At 39.6% G+C, this 14,930-nt stretch overlaps 1 long non-coding RNA gene and 6 other non-coding genes across 7 annotated transcripts in view; 6 read left to right on the forward strand and 1 right to left on the reverse strand.

The window, feature by feature from the left end:
- Positions 1-14,930, reverse strand: part of LOC124875875 — a 412,032-nt gene that overhangs the window by 387,910 nt on the left and 9,192 nt on the right. The window lies entirely within an intron of this gene.
- Positions 5,466-5,538, forward strand: trnar-ccu. Its single transcript has one exon. It is a non-coding gene; the product is annotated as a tRNA-Arg (tRNA).
- On the forward strand, positions 8,224-8,296 carry trnar-ccu. Its single transcript has one exon. It is a non-coding gene; the product is annotated as a tRNA-Arg (tRNA).
- trnar-ccu lies at positions 9,630-9,702 on the forward strand. Its single transcript has one exon. It is a non-coding gene; the product is annotated as a tRNA-Arg (tRNA).
- trnar-ccu lies at positions 11,037-11,109 on the forward strand. Its single transcript has one exon. It is a non-coding gene; the product is annotated as a tRNA-Arg (tRNA).
- Positions 12,442-12,514, forward strand: trnar-ccu. The gene has a single exon. It is a non-coding gene; the product is annotated as a tRNA-Arg (tRNA).
- trnar-ccu lies at positions 13,849-13,921 on the forward strand. The gene has a single exon. It is a non-coding gene; the product is annotated as a tRNA-Arg (tRNA).

Genomic DNA, 14,930 nt, shown 5'->3' on the forward strand with positions numbered 1-14,930 from the left:
AATTTGAATGGTTTTCATTCGTCAGTCAGTCAGTCATCTTCTATACAGCTTCTTCCATAGTGGGTCGCGGGGAAGCTGGTGCCTATCTCCAGTAGTCTATGGGTAGGAGGCGGGGTACACCCTGGACAAGTTGCCAGTCCATCACAGGGCGACTTTCATTCGTGTTATTGTAAAATTTTTTCAGCTTTATATTTTGATAATAAAATAAAATTATGATTTGGGGTTGTTTGGTTTCGGGGTTTTTTTTAATATGTTTTTCACAGTTAAGGTTTTGAATTGTTCTTCTGTTTATTATTATTATTATTATTATTATTATTGTTGTTGTTACATTTTGAATCATGCTTCTGGTCATGCTTTAGTTTTGTCGTCTTGTTCATGTTTTGTCAAGTTTGGTTTTCGGATCTGGTTATGCTTTAGTTTCATGTTTGTCTAGTTTCTGTTAGAGTCTCTGTTTTGCTCCAGCCACGTTTTGTTCTCCTGTCAATTAACTTTATTCAGTTCACCTGCTCCAAGCCAATCTGGCTCCTTTCTTCACCGGGTTCACGTTCCTTATATACACCTCCGTTCTGTTTATTCTTTGCGGAATCGTTGTCAAATCATGTTCAAGTCTTGCTTTCTGGTTCATGCTCATGTCTTGCTTTTTGGATCATGCCATGCCTGTCTCGCCTGCCTGTTTCTGTTTTGTTCCTGCCTCATCTGTGAGTGTGTTTTTGTTTTTTATTCGTTAAATCTTTTTCCATTTACCATCATGCTGCCTGCTAGTCTGCATTCCGGGGTCCTTCGCTACACAAACCTTGACAAAAATGTGTTCTGTGAACGCTAAGCTAAACTTCTCTTCATAGCTTGGTCATTGACAACCGCGCAACAAGAAGTCATTTAAGGACTCAGATTCTCACCATAATGTCTACATTACACTAAGGCTTAATAAACACTGGATTTACTGTAGTTTAATATATCTGACAGTTATTAGTTATATCAGTTTACATTGAAAAACCCCAGATAACTGAAAAATCTGTCAGGGAAGCTTGTTTTTTTTCCCCTCCATTTCTTCAATGTCTTTCACTGTTCCCTGTGTGCCACTTCTGATCACCAATGTGAGTAAAACTGTACCCTCCATCTCCAGGATGCGCACCTGAACTGTATTGACTCATCAGTCCTGTGTGTATAAGAAGGCCATTGTGACCATTGTGCAAAAATTTTGGAGCTCAGCCCCTCTGAGTCAAAGCTTTATAAAACCAGCTTTTGTTGCAATTAAAGCTGCAAGTCTTTTCGGTTATATCTCTACTACCTGAGACTCTACCAGAGACTTCCATTTTTGCTGATTCTTCTTAGCAAAATAGCTCAGGCTCAGTCAAATAGGACAGACAGCATGTGTGGACATCAGTTTTCTTTATTTTCTTTTTCAGGTTGGAACCTGACATTAGTGGTATAAGATGTACCTAGGCCCACTGTGCTCTTGGCCTATGAAGATGTTTTCATACATCGATGCAATCTAACATTACTGACAACTGATCAAACATAACTTGTCTTGGTTTAGTTCAATATGCTATTTTCTTAATGTACTGCCACCTCGTATCGCAAAGAGTTGTGCATACACATATTAGTTGTTTTATAAAAATATTTTCCCTTTCAAGCTGTGGATCTCTCCAGCTTCTCCAGAGTAACAAAGGACCTTTTGGCTGACTCTCCTATAAATGCTTCCCTTTGTCAGTTTAGGTGAGTGATTTGCAATGGTGCCATACATAATACTTATATAAAGGAGATGATTGCAGATTTTAAGAGAAACAGAAATAGGTCAAACACTATTTCCATCATGGGAGAAGAAGTGGAGGTGGTGGAGGAATATAAAGACATGGTGTGCATCTGGACAACAGACTGGAGTGGAGATGCATCTGTGAAGCCGTCTACAAGAAGGGACAGAGCAGTCTGTACTTCTTGAGGAAGCTTAGGTCCTTCAGTGTTTGCAGCAAGATCCTGCATGTCCTCTATAAGTCTGTTGTGGAGAGTGTGATCACTTCTGTTATCATCTGCTGGGGTAGCAGCATCAGAGTAAGGGACTTAAAAAAGCTCAACAAGCTAATAAGAAGGATGGCTCTAGTCTGGGGACTTCTTTGGAACCTCTGGATATCATTGTATTCTTCATAAAATGAAGAACATTATGGAGAACCCAGAGCAACCGCTTCATGAGACTGCAGCACAACAACACGTGTCTTTAATTAGAGGCCTCTTCAAATCTGTAAAACTGACTGCTGAAGGAGATCCTTCCTGCCTAAAGCCATCAGCATTTACAACGGCTATTTGAAGAAACCTTCATAGTAAGAGCTACAACAATATTTAATAAAGTGTTTTTGAATTGAATTCAATTGAATACTGCTGTAATTTTCAGATGGTGTACTGAGTAATGTACTTTGAGATGTTGAATACTTGGGATAGTGTTGTATAACCTAATCCTGCTTTAAACATATAACAGTGAATAAACAGCTTCATAAAGACCAAGGAACACAGCGGACAGCTCAGGGAGAAGGTTGCTCTTTAACAAACCTCTCAGGCATTCACTGAAGAGCTTATACTTATTAAGTTATACTCAGTAAGTTAAATGCATGTCTTGTGCATTTATTAGGGGACTTCTGCAGGCAGTTGGTTTCATAGGATTTTCTTGATATCAGAGAAAAGGGGTATAGATGCCCTTCTCACATTTTAGATATTTATTTATAAAAGCATTTTAAAAACTTGTTTTTATTTCCTGATCACAGTTACAACCACCTTGTGCTAGTTTATGCCTAAAATTTCTAATAAAAATTGGAATGACTGGTTTAATATTACAAAGTGTGAAAAAGTTTAATAGGTGTTAATAGTTTTGCAATGCAATGAATATTATTTACTATAATGAACATAAATGCACTTCAGTACTGGCTGCTTTGATGTCATTTTGCTGGGTTGACATTAACAGTGACCAATAACTGAAGAATGTATGGCCCCTAGTCTTTCTTACAAACTGAGGCAACTGAATCAGAAAAATCCACAAAAAATGTAAATATGAAAAAAACATCACTGAGCATTATAGAAGCTGCCTAAATTGCCAAGTGCAGAGTTTTTGTTTTTAAATGTCGAAAGATGAGTATTGGCATGAAATAGGTCAGAGTAAAAAACACCCACTTGTTTTCAAAGTGTAACTATTGCAAACGATGGCAGTTTATAGTGTTCTGGAAAAGTCAACTTTTAAAAATATAAAGGTTTTCCTCCAGCTGTTGACTCATCTGATCAAATGATAACATTTTCAACAAAAAATTATGCCTCATTGGCTGGACATTTTATCCTGGTAAGGTGATATTCTGTTTATAGCTTCAGGGTAAAGACAATCAGATTAATCATCAATTACGTATTTAAACATTCATTTCCATCCTCCATTTGTGTTTCCAAATTATCTGTTTCAAAACATAATCTTTATCTTAAGGCACTTTACATAATATCTTTTGAGAAAGTACTTACTATGATGAAAGCTCTAATGAGCCCCACAATGTGCTGATCTGATGATAATTGTCAGTTCTTTTACCATCATTACTTTCCATCTACTATGATCATCGTGCTCCCAAACCATAGGCACATTTTGGGGAGGTGATGATGGCTTTTATGGCAGACTCTAGCTGTTGTCAGACAGTTTTAATAAGAGTATAGTTAAAGCTGTTCATCAGTAAGACAACAATCTCTAGTAAGCAGTTTAGGTTTAGTAACATTTAAACAATATCATAAATAAGAAACCCTCTAGTGGTCTTTCTTTAATTGAATATCATTATTGGACTCACTGGAACTATTATAATGCAGGCTTTTATTAACACACAGATTGGTGGCTTTTCAGGGTGGTAAAAACTATTTAGGATGTGTTGAAGAGATTAAAACCTTCAAAAGAAATGCAAAGTTCAGCCTTTTATAGAGTGAAGCATTAATCTTAGTTTAATAAATATATCTCAGTCTAAAAAAAGCATTTGCAATCCTTTTGGGAATGATATGGGATATTAGTGCCAGGCAATGAAACAACAAAACTATTTAATAAAAATACAAAAATTACAATAACAATGATAAAGGTGTGCTTTAACATTCAATAACACAGACAATACATGTGGCCAATCAGGCAGAGTGTGGGACCACCATTATTTAAGCATATTTACAAGATGGAAAACAGATTGCAACCAGTCATGTAAACTTAATTTGTCTAAATTGTTAAAGTGCCAGTCTTAACTTTAACAAAATCTTTTAAGCATCCAGATTTAGGATTTTCTTTCTGACATCATCTAAAGCATTACCCATTTAAATTACACATTACCAGTAAGAACTTCCTGGCCATTAATCCTGCCTGAGGCTTTTCTGTGTGAAGTTTGGATGTTCTCCCCTTGCATGCGTGGACTCTCCCTGGGTACTCTGGCTTTATTTGGCTCTTATGGTGGGTTGTCTATTTAATCTAAGGGCAAGAAAGGACAACAGTGTACCAGGCTGTACCCCACCTCTCACCCACTGAAGAAAAGGTCATGCTTAATATTTTCCAGAAACCATCTAGAGGACACAGCAAGTGTCAAAAATGTTCTTGGAAGAGATTATCTTAAACCAAAATGCAAAAAGTGATATGTGTGGTGGAAAACTAACACTACACATCACCCTGAACTCCATGGGGATTGCAAAATCATGCTGAGAGAGTGCTTTTCTTCAGTCGGGTTGATGGGAAGAAAGATAGAGTTAAATACATAGCACTCCTGGAAGTTGCAAAAATACTTAAGACGGGTGGATGTTTAGTTTCTAGCAGGACAACAACCAGATTTATAGTGAAATTGTTTAGATTTAAGCAAATTCATCAGTTGGAATGGTCCAGTAAAAATCTGGACCTAAATACAAATGAGAATCTGTGAAAATGTATGTTCAAAGATGCTCTGCACCCAATCTGACTGAACTTGAGCTGTTTTGTAGAAAATAATATGCAAACATTTTAGTTGTTTGATATGCAAAGCTAGAAGAAATACACCAAAAGACTTGCTGGTATAATAGTAGTGTTAGATATTACCAAGCAGAGACCAGAGGGTAACACATTTAGATTATAATTTGTAAAAAACATGATTAAACTATATATGTTTTTATCCCCTATAATATTTTTGTGCAATTTTGTGTTTGTCATCTAAAATTCGTTAAAATACATGGATATTTATCAAGAGGTGAAAACATGTTTGTAAAACTGTGATGTTAAAAGACGTTTTGCAAGGAAATAAAAGATCAAAACCATTGTTCTTTTTAACAAAATGATCGACCCATTCAGAAGATGGAGCACTTGGGTATGGGCTGGCTTTTCTGGGTCATGCCATAAACATCTGAGTAGGCTGTTAAATATCTTTGATGTACATGTTTAAAATAACCTGGCTGCATGACATCTAACAAACTATGCCACTCAGGTTTGTTTTTTGAAAACTTCCTGAGGGTGTCCTGCCCAGGTGGCCTAATGGATAAGGCACTGGCCTCCTAAGCCAGGGATTGTGGGTTCAAGTCCCATCTGGGGTGAGAGCAGAGTTGTGCCCAGAAGTCAATGGATTGAAACCATCTAATTACAAAGAATTCAGTGCTCCGGATTTAACTCTACTCATATGGCAGAGCTCAGAGACCTAGTCATACTCTTCCTTCCTAAGATGTGGTTCTCCTGTTCAATGACAATGACAGCTGCTCTTTTAGTTTGCCCTTGGTAGAGTTCGTGAAATCGTAGGTCCACTGGAAAGCATCCCAGCTCCTACTCATCTTGTCATTGTGCTTCTCGCCAAGGAAGAAATCTCCCCATGCCTCAACGAAAACTAAAATGTTTGCAAATACCTGATTTTTCATAGGACCTTAAGATGGTCAATGACTCTAAGACATGACTGTTGCTTTTACCAACACTTTGAGGTTTAATCTCGAATCCTCTCATGTAAGTATGTTATTTTATTTCATGTTTGTATAACTGTGATGCTAAAAGACATTTTGCAAGGAAATAAAAGTCCCAGAATCTCATTAGCATGATAATGTTGTATTCTGGTTGACACACAGTAGGACCTAGCAAACCAGGTGACGGAAATAAAAAACCATGAGACTTTTTGAAACTATGAACAGCGTTGAGGGACAGTTTGTGTTTAAGAATGACAAGTGTAGAGTAAAGGTGAATGCTTCCATGCAAGGGAGCCATTTGAACATTTTTCAACGCAACACACCAGAGCTTCTAACATTCTCATTTCATGTATGCATGGACCCTTATGCTTATATGCTATGGCTGATACACTGAACCCAAAGAGTTGTTGAAGTCAAGAGCAAGCAATTGATCTACCCATTCAGAAGATGGACCACTTGGGTATGTGCCACTTATTAATAGTTGAGCCACCTGACCGATATGTATGGTGCTTTGGTCTCAGATATTTAGGCAGTGAATGGCTGTGAAACTGACTTGGAAGGAGAGCCCAGATTGCACTGTAGATGCTACCTAGATTGTATCTAAAGCCACCTGGTCCATTTTAAAGTAGGTTTTTGCAGTTGTCAGTACAAACTCTTTGCTTTTCTTGCCTTGTTCTTGCCATTTATTCTTGACATGTTGACAGAACACTAAGTGTTCATCTGGACAGCTGGCTTTTCTGGGTCATGCCATGAACATCTGAGTAGGCTGTTAAATTTCTTTTATGTATGTGTTTTAAATAATCTGGCTGCATGACATCTAACAAACTATGCCGCTCAGCTTTGTTTTTTGAAACACGTCTGTTCTTCAATGGCGTGTGGGTGTCTGTGTACCATCTTCCAAATGACTGCTTTTGAAAGGTTGATGCCCTGGTGGACTAATGGATAAGGCACTGGCCTCCTAAGCCAGGGATTGTGGGTTCAAGTCCCATCTGGGGTGGGTGCATAGTAGCACAGTGTAAGTGTGCTCATCTATAACCAAGAGGTCAATGGATTGAAGACATCCTCTGGTATCCATTGCTCTACTTTTTACAAAGAATTCAGTGCTCCAGATTTAACTCTACTCATATGGCAGAGCTCAGAGACCTAGTCATACTCTTCCTTCCTAAGAATGTGGTTCTCCTGTTCAATGACAATGACAGCTGCTCTTTTAGTTTGCCCTTGGTAGAGTTCGTGCACTCGTAGGTCCACTGGAAAGCATCCCAGCTCCTACTCATCTTGTCATTGTGCTTCTCGCCAAGGAAGAAATCTCCCCATGCCTCAACGAAAACTAAAATGTCTGCAAATACCTGATTTTTCATAGGACCTTAAGATGGTCAATGACTCTAAGACATGAACTGTTGCTTTTACCAACACTTTGAGGTTTAAATCTCGAATCCTCTCATGTAAGTATGTTATTTTATTTCATATTTGTATAACTGTGATGCTAAAAGACATTTTGCAAGGAAATAAAAGTCCCAGAATCTCAATTAGCATGATAATGTTTGTATTCTGGTTGACACACAGTAGGACCTAGCAAACCAGGTGACGGAAATAAAAAACCATGAGACTTTTTGAAACTATGAACAGCGTTGAGGGACAGTTTGTGTTTAAGAATGACAAGTGTAGAGTAAAGGTGAATGCTTCCATGCAAGGGAGCCATTTGAACATTTTTCAACGCAACACACCAGAGCTTCTAACATTCTCATTTCATGTATGCATGGACCCTTATGCTTATATGCTATGGCTGATACACTGAACCCAAAGAGTTGTTGAAGTCAAGAGCAAGCAATTGATCTACCCATTCAGAAGATGGACCACTTGGGTATGTGCCACTTATTAATAGTTGAGCCACCTGACTGATATGTATGGTGTTTTGGTCTCAGATATTTAGGCAGTGAATGGCTGTGAAACTGACTTGGAAGGAGAGCCCAGATTGCACTGTAGATGCTACCTAGATTGTATCTAAAGCCACCTGGTCCATTTTAAAGTAGGTTTTTGCAGTTGTCAGTACAAACCCTTTGCTTTTCTTGTGATCTTCTCAAGAGTGCCATTTATTCTTGACATGTTGACAGAACACTAAGTGTTCATCTGGACAGCTGGCTTTTCTGGGTCATGCCATGAACATCTGAGTAGGCTGTTAAATTTCTTTCATGTACGTGATTTAAATAATCTGGCTGCATGACATCTAACAAACTATGCCGCTCAGCTTAGTTTTTTGAAACACGTCTGTTCTTCAATGGCGTGTGGGTGTCTGTGTACCGTCTTCCAAATGACTGCTTTTGAAAGGTTGATGCCCCGGTGGCCTAATGGATAAGGCACTGGCTTCCTAAGCCAGGGATTGTGGGTTCAAGTCCCATCTGGGGTGGGTGCATAGTAGCACAGTGTAAGTGTGCTCATCTATAACCAAGAGGTCAATAGATTGAAGACATCCTCTGGTATCCATTGCTCTACATTTTACAAAGAATTCAGTGCTCCGGATTTAACTCTACTCATATGGCAGAGCTCAGAGACCTAGTCATACTCTTCCTTCCTAAGGATGTGGTTCTCCTGTTCAATGACAATGACAGCTGCTCTTTTAGTTTGCCCTTGGTAGAGTTCGTGCACTCGTAGGTCCACTGGAAAGCATCCCAGCTCCTACTCATCTTGTCATTGTGCTTCTCGCCAAGGAAGAAATCTCCCCATGCCTCAACGAAAACTAAAATGTTTGCAAATACCTGATTTTTCATACGACCTTAAGATGGTCAATGACTCTAAGACATGAACTGTTGCTTTTACCAACACTTTGAGGTTTAAATCTCGAATCCTCTCATGTAAGTATGTTATTTTATTTCATGTTTGTATAACTGTGATGCTAAAAGACATTTTGCAAGGAAATAAAAGTCCCAGAATCTCAATTAGCATGATAATGTTTGTATTCTGGTTGACACACAGTAGGACCTAGCAAACCAGGTGACGGAAATAAAAACCATGAGACTTTTTGAAACTATGAACAGCGTTGAGGGACAGTTTGTGTTTAAGAATGACAAGTGTAGAGTAAAGGTGAATGCTTCCATGCAAGGGAGCCATTTGAACATTTTTCTAAGCAACACACCAGAGCTTCTAACATTCTCATTTCATGTATGCATGGACCCTTATGCTTATATGCTATGGCTGATACACTGAACCCAAAGAGTTGTTGAAGTCAAGAGCAAGCAATTGATCTACCCATTCAGAAGATGGACCACTTGGGTATGTGCCACTTATTAATAGTTGAGCCACCTGACTGATATGTATGGTGTTTTGGTCTCAGATATTTAGGCAGTGAATGGCTGTGAAACTGACTTGGAAGGAGAGCCCAGATTGCACTGTAGATGCTACCTAGATTGTATCTAAAGCCACCTGGTCCATTTTAAAGTAGGTTTTTGCAGTTGTCAGTACAAACCCTTTGCTTTTCTTGTGATCTTCTCAAGAGTGCCATTTATTCTTGACATGTTGACAGAACACTAAGTGTTCATCTGGACAGCTGGCTTTTCTGGGTCATGCCATGAACATCTGAGTAGGCTGTTAAATTTCTTTCATGTACGTGATTTAAATAATCTGGCTGCATGACATCTAACAAACTATGCCGCTCAGCTTAGTTTTTTGAAACACGTCTGTTCTTCAATGGCGTGTGGGTGTCTGTGTACCGTCTTCCAAATGACTGCTTTTGAAAGGTTGATGCCCCGGTGGCCTAATGGATAAGGCACTGGCCTCCTAAGCCAGGGATTATGGGTTCAAGTCCCATCTGGGGTGGGTGCATAGTAGCACAGTGTAAGCGTGCTCATCTATAACCAAGAGGTCAATGGATTGAAGACATCCTCTGGTATCCATTGCTCTACTTTTTACAAAGAATTCAGTGCTCCGGATTTAACTCTACTCATATGGCAGAGCTCAGAGACCTAGTCATACTCTTCCTTCCTAAGGATGTGGTTCTCCTGTTCAATGACAATGACAGCTGCTCTTTTAGTTTGCCCTTGGTAGAGTTCGTGCACTCGTAGGTCCACTGGAAAGCATCCCAGCTCCTACTCATCTTGTCATTGTGCTTCTCGCCAAGGAAGAAATCTCCCCATGCCTCAACGAAAACTAAAATGTTTGCAAATACCTGATTTTTCATAGGACCTTAAGATGGTCAATGACTCTAAGACATGAACTGTTGCTTTTACCAGCACTTTGAGGTTTAAATCTCGAATCCTCCCATGTACGTATGTTACTTTATTTCATGTTTGTATAACTGTGATGCTAAAAGACATTTTGCAAGGAAATAAAAGTCCCAGAATCTCAATTAGCATGATAATGTTTGTATTCTGGTTGACACACAGTAGGACCTAGCAAACCAGGTGACGGAAATAAAATACCATGAGACTTTTTGAAACTATGAACAGCGTTGAGGGACAGTTTGTGTTTAAGAATGACAAGTGTAGAGTAAAAGTGAATGCTTCCATGCAAGGGAGCAATTTGAACATTTTTCAACGCAACACACCAGAGCTTCTAACATTCTCATTTCATGTATGCATGGACCCTTATGCTTATATGCTATGGCTGATACACTGAACCCAAAGAGTTGTTGAAGTCAAGAGCAAGCAATTGATCTACCCATTCAGAAGATGGACCACTTGGGTATGTGCCACTTATTAATAGTTGAGCCACCTGACTGATATGTATGGTGTTTTGGTCTCAGATATTTAGGCAGTGAATGGCTGTGAAACTGACTTGGAAGGAGAGCCCAGATTGCACTGTAGATGCTACCTAGATTGTATCTAAAGCCAGCTGGTCCATTTTAAAGTAGGTTTTTGCAGTTGTCAGTACAAACCCTTTGCTTTTCTTGTGATCTTCTCAAGAGTGCCATTTATTCTTGACATGTTGACAGAACACTAAGTGTTCATCTGGACAGCTGGCTTTTCTGGGTCATGCCATGAACATCTGAGTAGGCTGTTAAATTTCTTTCATGTACGTGATTTAAATAATCTGGCTGCATGACATCTAACAAACTATGCCGCTCAGCTTAGTTTTTTGAAACACGTCTGTTCTTCAATGGCGTGTGGGTGTCTGTGTACCGTCTTCCAAATGACTGCTTTTGAAAGGTTGATGCCCCGGTGGCCTAATGGATAAGGCACTGGCTTCCTAAGCCAGGGATTGTGGGTTCAAGTCCCATCTGGGGTGGGTGCATAGTAGCACAGTGTAAGTGTGCTCATCTATAACCAAGAGGTCAATAGATTGAAGACATCCTCTGGTATCCATTGCTCTACATTTTACAAAGAATTCAGTGCTCCGGATTTAACTCTACTCATATGGCAGAGCTCAGAGACCTAGTCATACTCTTCCTTCCTAAGAATGTGGTTCTCCTGTTCAATGACATTGACAGCTGCTCTTTCAGTTTACCCTTGGTAGTGTCTGCACTCGTATGTCTACTGGAAGTCCTCACGGCTCCTACTTTTCTTGTGGTTGTGCTTTTCGCCAAGGAAGAAATCTCCCCACGTCTTGATGAAACCCGAAATGTTTGCAACGACCTGATTTGTCACAGGACCTTAAGATGGTCAATGATTCTAAGACATGAACAGTTGCTTTTACCAACACTTTGAGGTTTAAATCTCAAATCTTCCCAGGTAAGTATATTACTTTATTTTATGTTTGTATAACTGTGATGTTAAAAGACGTTTTGCAAGGAAATAAAAGTCCCAGAATCTCAATTAGCATGATAATGTTTGTATTCTGGTTGACACACAGTAGGACCTAGCAAACCAGGTGACGGAAATAAAAAACCATGAGACTTTTTGAAACTATGAACAGCGTTGAGGGACAGTTTGTGTTTAAGAATGACAAGTGTAGAGTAAAAGTGAATGCTTCCATGCAAGGGAGCAATTTGAACATTTTTCAACGCAACACACCAGAGCTTCTAACATTCTCATTTCATGTATGCATGGACCCTTATGCTTATATGCTATGGCTGATACACTGAACCCAAAGAGTTGTTGAAGTCAAGAGCAAGCAATTGATCTACCCATTCAGAAGATGGACCACTTGGGTATGTGCCACTTATTAATAGTTGAGCCACCTGACCGATATGTATGGTGTTTTGGTCTCAGATATTTAGGCAGTGAATGGCTGTGAAACTGACTTGGAAGGAGAGCCCAGATTGCACTGTAGATGCTACCTAGATTGTATCTAAAGCCACCTGGTCCATTTTAAAGTAGGTTTTTGCAGTTGTCAGTACAAACTCTTTGCTTTTCTTGTGATCTTCTCAAGAGTGCCATTTATTCTTGACATGTTGACAGAACACTAAGTGTTCATCTGGACAGCTGGCTTTTCTGGGACATGCCATGAACATCTGAGTAGGCTGTTAAATTTCTTTCATGTATGTGATTTAAATAATCTGGCTGCATGACATCTAACAAACTATGCCGCTCAGCTTAGTTTTTTGAAACACGTCTGTTCTTCAATGGCGTGTGGGTGTCTGTGTACCGTCTTCCAAATGACTGCTTTTGAAAGGTTGATGCCTCGGTGGCCTAATGGATAAGGTACTGGCCTCCTAAGCCAGGGATTGTGGGTTCAAGTCCCATCTGGGGTGGGTGCATAGTAGCACAGTGTAAGTGTGCTCATCTATAACCAAGAGGTCAATGGATTGAAGACATCCTCTGGTATCCATTGCTCTACTTTTTACAAAGAATTCAGTGCTCCAGATTTAACTCTACTCATATGGCAGAGCTCAGAGACCTAGTCATACTCTTCCTTCCTAAGAATGTGGTTCTCCTGTTCAATGACAATGACAGCTGCTCTTTTAGTTTGCCCTTGGTAGAGTTCGTGAAATCGTAGGTCCACTGGAAAGCATCCCAGCTCCTACTCATCTTGTCATTGTGCTTCTCGCCAAGGAAGAAATCTCCCCATGCCTCAACGAAAACTAAAATGTTTGCAAATACCTGATTTTTCATAGGACCTTAAGATGGTCAATGACTCTAAGACATGAACTGTTGCTTTTACCAACACTTTGAGGTTTAAATCTCGAATCCTCTCATGTAAGTATGTTATTTTATTTCATGTTTGTATAACTGTGATGCTAAAAGACATTTTGCAAGGAAATAAAAGTCCCAGAATCTCAATTAGCATGATAATGTTTGTATTCTGGTTGACACACAGTAGGACCTAGCAAACCAGGTGACGGAAATAAAAAACCATGAGACTTTTTGAAACTATGAACAGCGTTGAGGGACAGTTTGTGTTTAAGAATGACAAGTGTAGAGTAAAGGTGAATGCTTCCATGCAAGGGAGCCATTTGAACATTTTTCTAAGCAACACACCAGAGCTTCTAACATTCTCATTTCATGTATGCATGGACCCTTATGCTTATATGCTATGGCTGATACACTGAACCCAAAGAGTTGTTGAAGTCAAGAGCAAGCAATTGATCTACCCATTCAGAAGATGGACCACTTGGGTATGTGCCACTTATTAATAGTTGAGCCACCTGACTGATATGTATGGTGTTTTGGTCTCAGATATTTAGGCAGTGAATGGCTGTGAAACTGACTTGGAAGGAGAGCCCAGATTGCACTGTAGATGCTACCTAGATTGTATCTAAAGCCACCTGGTCCATTTTAAAGTAGGTTTTTGCAGTTGTCAGTACAAACTCTTTGCTTTTCTTGTGATCTTCTCAAGAGTGCCATTTATTCTTGACATGTTGACAGAACACTAAGTGTTCATCTGGACAGCTGGCTTTTCTGGGACATGCCATGAACATCTGAGTAGGCTGTTAAATTTCTTTCATGTATGTGATTTAAATAATCTGGCTGCATGACATCTAACAAACTATGCCGCTCAGCTTAGTTTTTTGAAACACGTCTGTTCTTCAATGGCGTGTGGGTGTCTGTGTACCGTCTTCCAAATGACTGCTTTTGAAAGGTTGATGCCCCGGTGGCCTAATGGATAAGGCACTGGCCTCCTAAGCCAGGGATTGTGGGTTCAAGTCCCATCTGGGGTGGGTGCATAGTAGCACAGTGTAAGTGTGCTCATCTATAACCAAGAGGTCAATGGATTGAAGACATCCTCTGGTATCCATTGCTCTACATTTTACAAAGAATTCAGTGCTCCGGATTTAACTCTACTCATATGGCAGAGCTCAGAGACCTAGTCATACTCTTCCTTCCTAAGAATGTGGTTCTCCTGTTCAATGACAATGACAGCTGCTCTTTTAGTTTGCCCTTGGTAGAGTTCGTGCACTCGTAGGTCCACTGGAAAGCATCCCAGCTCCTACTCATCTTGTCATTGTGCTTCTCGCCAAGGAAGAAATCTCCCCATGCCTCAACGAAAACTAAAATGTTTGCAAATACCTGATTTTTCATACGACCTTAAGATGGTCAATGACTCTAAGACATGAACTGTTGCTTTTACCAACACTTTGAGGTTTAAATCTCGAATCCTCTCATGTAAGTATGTTATTTTATTTCATGTTTGTATAACTGTGATGCTAAAAGACATTTTGCAAGGAAATAAAAGTCCCAGAATCTCAATTAGCATGATAATGTTTGTATTCTGGTTGACACACAGTAGGACCTAGCAAACCAGGTGACGGAAATAAAAAACCATGAGACTTTTTGAAACTATGAACAGCGTTGAGGGACAGTTTGTGTTTAAGAATGACAAGTGTAGAGTAAAGGTGAATGCTTCCATGCAAGCGAGCCATTTGAACATTTTTCTAAGCAACACACCAGAGCTTCTAACATTCTCATTTCATGTATGCATGGACCCTTATGCTTATATGCTATGGCTGATACACTGAACCCAAAGAGTTGTTGAAGTCAAGAGCAAGCAATTGATCTACCCATTCAGAAGATGGACCACTTGGGTATGTGCCACTTATTAATAGTTGAGCCACCTGACTGATATGTATGGTGTTTTGGTCTCAGATATTTAGGCAGTGAATGGCTGTGAAACTGACTTGGAAGGAGAGCCCAGATTGCACTGTAGATGCTACCTAGATTGTATCTAAA

This window comes from Girardinichthys multiradiatus, chromosome 11 (genome assembly GCF_021462225.1).
Source record: "Girardinichthys multiradiatus isolate DD_20200921_A chromosome 11, DD_fGirMul_XY1, whole genome shotgun sequence".
Classification (NCBI taxonomy): Eukaryota; Metazoa; Chordata; class Actinopteri; order Cyprinodontiformes; family Goodeidae; genus Girardinichthys; species Girardinichthys multiradiatus.